The 9,086-nt window shown below is 42.1% G+C and overlaps 1 pseudogene; it reads left to right on the plus strand.

Annotated features, from left to right (window-relative positions):
• The first annotated feature begins 3,826 nt into the window (after window positions 1–3,826).
• LOC109245180 (solute carrier family 25 member 43-like) lies at window positions 3,827–7,266 on the plus strand (annotated as a pseudogene).
• The last annotated feature ends 1,820 nt before the right edge of the window (window positions 7,267–9,086 follow it).

The raw sequence follows: 9,086 nt of genomic DNA on the forward strand, positions 1-9,086 counted from the left end.
ACTGCTGCACTGCAGGCAAAGCAGCCCAGAGCAGAGAGGGTTAACAAAAGAAAAGGTGCCTTGTTAACTCTGAGGTTATTTCCCTTACCTGCCTCATCCCCTAGGCTAGCTAAGGTAAACAAAGGTTCTGCCTCATATCCACTGTAAACAACCTTCCTCCCAATTGCCCTGCACCCAGCTTTTGTTTTGTATTAACCCAAACCCCTAACCCCAAATACCTTCAGGACCCCCTTTCCCTCACAACCGCAAGTTAATGTTGACAAATTCATTCTCTCTTTGTGCACATCCATCACCTTCTGATCCTAATAAAAACAGGGCAAGGACACTTATTCAGGGCTCTTGTCTTTCCCAGAAATTAGCATCTCTCATTTTTCATCCTGTGTCCCACTCTCTTGCCAGACAAAAGAGAATTTTACAGCCAGCGCCTATGACAATTTCCTTCCTCGAAAGACTGAAATTACCTCGGCACTGTGGTTTCTGCTAATTTGCTCATGGTGATCAGAAGCTGGGAATGGCAACTCCAAATATCCTTAATAAATACTAAAAAACAAATACAAAGTCCAAACAGCTTCCCTAAATGTGACCCTGATGAAATGAGAGTAGAAATAAAACGTATCCTTGGTTGTAAAGAGTTTGTGATCCAAAGATACAAAAATCAGAGGGGTGAGAGCATTTGACATGAAAGAAACCAACCAAAGTTTCAATGGGGATAATGGGACAAATAGAGAAGGTCAATATGAAACTGCTGGTTTACACGGATTCTAGTGTGATAGTAGAGAAACTTGGAAATGTAAAGTTTCCTCTCTGCCAAAGGCCATGGAAGCCACGTTATGAAACCTGAACATATTTTTGCAGTCAAGTATGAGATTTGGAGATATACAAGATATGAGAGCTGATTTTATTAAGATTTATTCAGCACAGAAGAACAGAATCATTCAGCTGCTTATCAAAATTTAATCATCTGGTTTTTCTAAATTTAGCCCAGTTGGATTTGGGCTTATCTGGAATGAGGTGCCTGCTCCCTTCAAGATGTCAGGGTTGCCCTGAAGACATCCATCTTTGAATCCCCTGCATTAGAAACTCAATGGACAGCATACAGGTGGATCCACTGTGGCCCCAACAGAATGAAGATTGACCCAGCAGGCATCCTGAGTATGATTCAGTGGTGACTCCAGACCTGTCCCTTCCCCTCTCAGAGGAGCAGATGGGCTCCCTCTCAGCTGTCTCTGTGGGGGGTGGGGAGGAGGCAGCAAAATCACACGCCTCCTCTCAGCTTTAATAAGATCTTTTGGTCGTTGTTGCTTTTTAGTTTGTTCGCGTTGCTAAGACTTAATTTTTTTAGAGCAATGCTACATTCAGAGCAACACCAAGACACAGGTACAGAGATTCCCTATATGGTCCCTAGCCGCCACCCAAATATCACCCTGCCATTACCAACATTGCCCGCCAGAACGGTACATTTCCCAGAACTGATGAGCCTACCGTGACACATCCTCATCACTCAGAGTCCAAAGTTTACCCCAAGGGTCACTCTTGGGTGTGGTACATTCTATGGTTTCAGTACATATTAGTAACAGACATCCATCATCGTAATATCATGCAGAGTATTTTCACTGATCTAAAAACAGGATCAGTTTAGATTCTCAAAACATGGGACATAAATATTCCTTTCACACAGTGTCTAATACTCATTAAATTCTAAATAAATGTCTCACACCATTTTGTTGGAGAAAATAACACATCGCGGGAGATAACTATGTGAGTTTTCACTGTGAGCATTATTAGCTCAAACAAAGTACAAAATCAGGCTGGTTACTCATAAACAGAAGTATTACAAATGGTCAATCCTACAGTTCTTTAAGTGGACCCTCTGTTTCTATACAGAAAGAAAGGACACAATTTCAGAAGTTCCCTCTTCTCCTTGCTCTCTATCCTCTCCTTTCTTTTACCTCATAGCTACAACTTCAAAAGGAAAAGTGGACATTCTAAAACTATGATGAATCTTAAGATTAAAGGGTTACTGTGGTTTTCAAGTGCAAAGGCTGAAATACTCACCATGACTTTCGAAGTCCTCAAACGCTGTGCCATAGTCTTGCTTACGACCTTTCCTCCCAGGGCTTCTGCTCGTGTGTGTTCCAGCCATGCCTGACACTTGCTGTCCCTCATGAATATGTCCCGACCGTCTCATTTCCTAAATTTTAAGTACTTCTTAGTGGTTACGTGACCTTCCTCTGATACAACTTCCACCTTCCATTTCTTCCTGGATCCAGAGTACCCTGTCCATCTCCTCGGCACAGCCTTCCAGGTTTTCCCAAATGACTTTCTTGCTAATGGCCTTCAACTGTTAAAATGTGTGTGTGTGTGTGTGTCTGTGTGTGTGTTGTGTGTCTGTGTGTGTGTGTTTTGAATCATACAACCCTTGATTATACCCCTCTTTCCTTCTCTCTTTAAAATCTTTGTTCATTGGAATTTATATCTCATTAGGCAAATTCACATTGTTCTATTTTGTGCATGTCCGACTAGGCTGGGAAGCAGCTTAGCAGAGAGCAGTCAAAAAGCAACCAGTACCAGAACTCAAGCCTTTGTGCTCCATGGTCATCTCTCCCTCTCAAACACTCCACACCTCACCCACCACTGCCCTGCAAAGCATCAGACTCCATTCATTTGGGTGGAGCTGGCATAAAGCCAGAAACCATGAACCAGTAGAGCAGAAAAGCACTGCCATGCCCAGTATGTACCCTGACTCTTAAATGGATGCAAATTTAAGAGGGATTAAAAAAGAGAGCAGAATTTATATTTATGTTTCTGTTTATTTATATTTATTTATGTTCACATTTATCATTTAAGCCCACAGTGTAAGGTTGAGCAAAGAATCTTGTTAGGGATAAAGAATACTTGTCTCGGATTTCACGAGAGAGTTTGCTTCTCATTCCTCCACTCCATATATACCCCTTACCCCAACAGCAGAAAGAGAATATTTCTTAGCTGTGAGCAGGGGTGACAGTGGGTCTGGACAGACCGCTTTAGTATCACGACTGGCAGAACATTCAGTGCATCATGGAATCGTGGTATCGAATGTAACAATGCATACAGACTGCATATGGTCAGTGTACAACCTGGTCCTTTTCCTGATCTTAAACCTTGTAAATAAGAAATCCATCTGGGGGCTCCTGGGTGGCTCAGTTTGTTAAGCATGGACTTTGGCTCAGGTCATGATCTCGCGGTTTGTGAGTTCGAGCCCCGCGTCGGGCTCTGTGCTGACAGCTCAGAGCCTGGAGCCTGCTTCAGATTCTGTGTCTCCCTCTCTCTCTGCCCTTCCCCTGCTCGCACTCTGTCACACTCTCTCAAAAATAGATAAAACATTTAAAAAAATTTAAACAACAAAAAAAAAAATTCACCTGTATAGGGGCCCCTGGGTGACTCAGTCAGTTATGTGTCAGACCCTTCATTTCAGCTCAGGCCATGACCTCCAGGTTCATGGGACAAGGCCCACATTGGGTTCTGGGCTGACAGCCTGCCTGGGATTCTCTCTCTCTCTCTCTCTCTCCCTCCCTCACTCATTCTCTTTCTCTATCTCTCCTCTCTCTTTCTCTTGTGAAATAAATAACCATTTAAACTGAATAAAAGAAAATTGAGGATCAGCTGCTTATTTAATCCATTAAAAGAAAAAGAAACCCATATGTAGAGGACACTATACCTCTGCCCCCTCAAATATACCCCCCACCCTTTCGATAAGAATTTTTCCTGAGACTGTGCTGCCTCAAGCAGAGGCCAGTGAAAGCTGGGAGCCCTGATACATTCAGATCCTCTCATCACAGAGATAAATATGTTCCTTGAGCTTCAAGCTTCTCAGGAGACAGAACTAAATCATGGCAACTGCCCTAAAACCCAGTCCTGCATGGGAGGCAAGGAAAAGAACATAGTTTACTTGGGTTTGAAAACTTACCTTATTGCTCGTAAAGGAGATGAGATCCAATAGAGAGCTCCTAGATTTGCTCTCGCAATTCGGATTTACTTTGAAGATGAATCATGTGCAGTAAGTGTGCAACATGTGAACCGTACATCCAATAGATTTACTCAGCTTTCCAGTGCAGGGTCTGTGGGGAGAGGAGATACTCCACAGATAGCCAGTCTTTCCTAGAAGGCCTGAGTTAGAGCTGTAATATCAGCAGAAAATTTCTCACTTCTATTCTTAGAACTTTCAAGAATAAAAAGGAAACATCCCCACTATTCTATGATAGGAACATCTCTAAAAGCAGCTCTGTAACCCAAAAAAAAAACCCTGGAAGAGCACATGAGTTAACATTTCTTCCTCCTCCATCAGATATTTATAGAGATTTCATAGACGTTCACAAATGCTGAGCCTTTGGAGGGACAAGGACTCTGCCCTTCCCACCTCAAAGGATAAGCACAATTAATCCTGATCACGCAAACCATGGTGCCAGGATTCATGAACAAGGCTGTCAGTGGGCAGATTCTGTCCTCAGAGCCCTTCTCCCCCTCCAGTCTGTCCTAAGGGACACGTCTCACTTCAGTTACTAAGTGCTCCACACCTGTCTCTGCCCTAAGGAAAAAGTAAGCAGGTAGAGATCACTGAAAGTTCCCAAATGCTCTGCTCTTTAAGCCAAATGTTTTCTAACCCCACGCAAAACTCGGAGCCCATGTAGAGTTTGAACCACATGTGATATAATTGAATTCTAGCTTCACTATTTGTGTCTCTGTCACTTTAAGCAAGTTTCTAACTTCTCCCTCTTTCTTATTCTAGAAAAAGTCACTCTTAGATATAATACAATAAATCTTAATGAGACTCATAAAATATCAAATTACAATGAAAACTACTCACTAAAATTTCTACAATTTCTAAATATTTTGAAGTCAGTTGACTCAGTAGGTAAAGAGAGAAGAGAAAGAATATGGAAATGAAGACATTTTTTAAATATTTTTTTTTTATTTTTAAGTCAACTCAAGTTATACTTAACAATGAAATGCACTTTTGTTATTGAGCAATTCTACACATTACTCAGTGCTCATCACAAGTGTCACAGACTGGCTACCTCTAGAGTATCTTCTCTCCTCTTATCTCCTTTACTATTTCACCCAGCCGCCTACCTCCCTTCAGCAACCAGCATTTTATTCTCTGTATTTTAGAGTCTGGGTGTTTTTTCTTTTTCCTTTGTTCATTTGCGTTGTTTCTTAAATTCCACTTATGAGTGAAGTCATAAGATATTTGTCTTCTCTGACTGACTAATTTACCTCAGCAGAATGCTGTAGTTCCATCCACATTGATGCAAATGGCAAGATTTCATTCTTTTTGATTGCCAAGTAATACTCCAGTGTGTGTGTGTGTGTGTGTGTGTGTGTGTGTTGATATTTATACCACATCCTCTTTATCCATTCATCCATCGATGGACATTTGGGCTCTTTCCATACTTTGGCTATTGTTGATAGTGCTGCTATAAACATGGGGGTGCATGTGTTCCTTCGAAACAGCACACCTGTATCCCTTGGATAAATCCCTAGTAGTGCAATTGCTGGCTCATAGGGTAGTTCTATTGTTAAATTTTTGAGGAACCTCCATACTGTTTCTATTACATTCAAAGGATTCTACAATGGGTGTGGTATGTATTCCTGAACAAACAGACAAAACTCCGGGCCTTCTTGGATCTTACATTCTGCTGGGGACAGACAAGAAACAATATAATAATAAGTCAGTCAAATAGTATGTTAAGAGATAATAAATGCCATTGAAAAAGAAAGCCAAGTAAGAACAGGAGATACGGCATGCTAATGGAAATACAGTAGTAAATACAGCATAAGAGAGGCCTCACTGAGGAGAGATTAGAATAAGACCATAAGCAGATAGGCTGTTAGGCAAACACCCATGTGTTAAGCAGAGAAAACAGCTGAAGCAAATAACACAAAGAGAAAGCCTGCCTGGTGTGGTCAATAAATTGCAAGGAGGCGATTGTGGCTGGAGCTGAGCAAGTGTGAAGTACCAGAAGAAGCCAAAAGAGCCACAGAATGTCAAACCATTGTAAGGGTTTGGTCTTTTTCTCTGAGAAAAATGGGGTCACTGCAGGGTTTTGATGAAAATAGACTTAATAGATTGAGAATAGAAGTAGGGAGAATTCTAAGTTCATGACTATGATCTAAGTGAGAGGTGATGGCAGCCCAGACCAGGATGGGAGGAGACTTGATGGGAAAATAGATCATATGCTGCATCTATTTTGAAGGCAAATGAATGTTTTTCTAATAGGTTATGTGTGAACTGTGATGTTATCAATTTTTTTTTTTTTTACTTCCATGTTTTTGGTCTGGGAAACTGGAAGGATGGAATTTTCTGGGGAAGGCCACAGGTCAATTATGTTTGATTGCAAGAACAATCGATTCTTCTCGAATCAAACATTTGCAAATTGATCGCCACTGGGGGCACTGGGCCTGGCGGTTGGGGGTGGAAGGATCAGGGGTCTTCCCACAACCCCGGGGATTCCAGCACATGGAAGGGAAACACGAAGGTATGCCTGCACTTCTTCCCCTGCAGAACTGTACCTGCTGAAATTTGTAGTGCTGTTCATGGATGACCTGGGCCATAATCCCAGTGGAGCTCCATCATGGCTGGAAGTCTAGCAGACATGGTTTTCACCATTGTAAAAAATACAGACCTCATCAAAACCAGGCTGTTGTGCAGAATGTGCTGAAACCATCTCACAGGGGGATCCTCTGTATTTTTCTACTGTTTCTGAAGAGGAAGTGTTCCTGACCCTTTATCGGGGGGGTTTCCCTTACTGTTTCTCTACTGTCACCCTTCTAGTTTTTGTGAACCTAGAGAAAATCTAGACTGGGCCCCGATATTGATTCTCTCTCCCCCGCAACTTTGCCAGTGTCTGCCTGGCTACTGCGGTGGCCCAGATCCTCTCCCTTCTACACGGTGAAGAAAAAGATGAAGGCTCAGAGCTCCTACCTCCCCCATTGTGGAGGAGTAGATGTCCATTTCTCAGGAGCAGTGGACAGGGAAAGCCCCAGGGGAACTAGGGCTCTGGAATGGATTGACAGTCAACCTACTGAAGATTGTGCCACATTTTGGAGTTATGTTTGGCACCTTTGAGTTCTCCAAGCAGAATCTGTCTTTACCAAAATTGTTACGTTGTGTCTCTGAGCTATAAATTGACTCCAGGGCTGGATCAGAGTTTGAGGCCCCAGGAATTATGGGCATTAAAAACATTCTTCAAAACTAGACAAGTGAAGTCTAAAGAACGAACACTTTAAAGTCGAATAGAAGTGCACCGACGGAAGGCATGCTGCAGTCACAGGCAGATGTGGCTTCACACAGGATGTGTGTGCTCTGTGTGGCACACACAGAGCGACGAGAGGGTACTCTTGTCTGCTGCTCTTGGAAATGAGAAGGTTCAGCCATATACCGCCTCTGAGCTCCAAACTGATGTCCCTGGGAACACCTGTGCCACAGGAAGGCTGCCCAACACGACTGTCTCATGATGGCACTTCACTAGATTTGATACACGACGCCAAAGAGACGTCACCGTCACGACACCTCAAAACAACATGTAACTGAGGTGGCTGAGCAGATGCCATGTCGGGTCACAGTTTGCACTAAACTCCATCCGTCCGGTTTCACTCAATGGGACCCAAGACTTCTCAGTACAATCATTCTGGAACTCATAACCTTTGCTGACTGCTGAATACACACACCGCAGCATAAATTACGCCTTAATCATAAACTAAGTGAAAACATTTAACATTTTTCACCATGAGGGTGCCTGGGTAGCTCAGTCAGTTAAGCTTCGGACTCTGAATTTTGGTTCACAGCATGATATCATAGTTTGGGTGGTGGGATCAAACCCCACGAGGAGCCGACAGTGTGGAGCCTGCTTGGGATTCTCACGCTCTCTGCCCTTCCCCCCCTTGTGTTTCTCTCTCTCACTCTCTCTCTCTCTCTCTCTCTCAAAATAAATAAATAAATATTTTTAAATGTTATCACTATCATAGAACCATGCTTTTTTATTTAAATTTGAAGCAGCCCAAGCTTAGGTATTTCAAGAATCTTGTGTTTCAGGAGGCAGTTTTCATCATGACTGCTTAATTACGACCGAAAAGACCCTCTTCCAGGTAAAGTCATATACAGATTGAGTGGCCTGAATTCTCTGTCTTTTAAACCTGATTGGCAAACCTACCCTGAAAATAAATTATTTAAGTCAAATTATTCTCGCAAATTGTCTTAGATGCCTAGAAAGGATCAAATAGAACATTTGGCATATATCAAAAAAAATGTAACTGAACAAAATACTTCAGGCTAATCATCTCTACTAGAGTTTTTTAAAAATCAGATTTCAGGTTGTTACAGCTGAGGACTCTCAGTCAAGTTTATGCAACTGTACTTTCCAATAGTGCCTATTTAAAAAAATTTTTTTAACCTTTATTTATTTTTGAGAGAGAGACAGAGTGTGAGCAGGGGCAGAGCAGAGAGAGAGGGAGACACAGAATCTGAAGCAGGCTCCAGGTTCTGCCTGCACTGTCAGCACAGAGCCCAACGCGGGGCTCGAAGTCATGAACTGCGAGACCATGACCTGAGCTGAAGTTAGACGCTCAACTGACCGAGCCACCCAGATGCCTGCAATAGTGCCTATTTATGCGTTTTAAAAATCTAATATTAAGATGTTAATTTATACACAGACAGGCTTTTGTGTATAAATATGTTGAAAGCATTTTCCCTATTAAATTATTTTCAAAAGGGAGACAAACCAGTCATTAAATGTGAAGATACCTATTAGATATATAAAGGAAAGTATCAAGCAAGTAGTCAAGTATACAAGTCTGGCCTTCAAGACGGAGGTCTGGGGTGGAAATATAAATGTGTGACTCATCAGCATAGAGATGGTATTTAAAGCCCCAAGAACCCTTGATTCTATTTTCGTTTTAATATAACTTATGAAATGAATTTTTTCTGCTGAGCTTTAGTGACCTAAAGACATGCATTTTCAGAGAAAGCTCAGCTAATCAGAATTGACAGAAAAGAAAGAAAAAAAGAACCTTCCTGATCATCAGTGGCTCTACACTTTCCCAGAGGAGGT

Source organism: Panthera pardus, unplaced genomic scaffold (assembly GCF_024362965.1).
Source record: "Panthera pardus isolate Hobbes unplaced genomic scaffold, ASM2436296v1 HiC_scaffold_12, whole genome shotgun sequence".
NCBI lineage: Eukaryota > Metazoa > Chordata > Mammalia > Carnivora > Felidae > Panthera > Panthera pardus.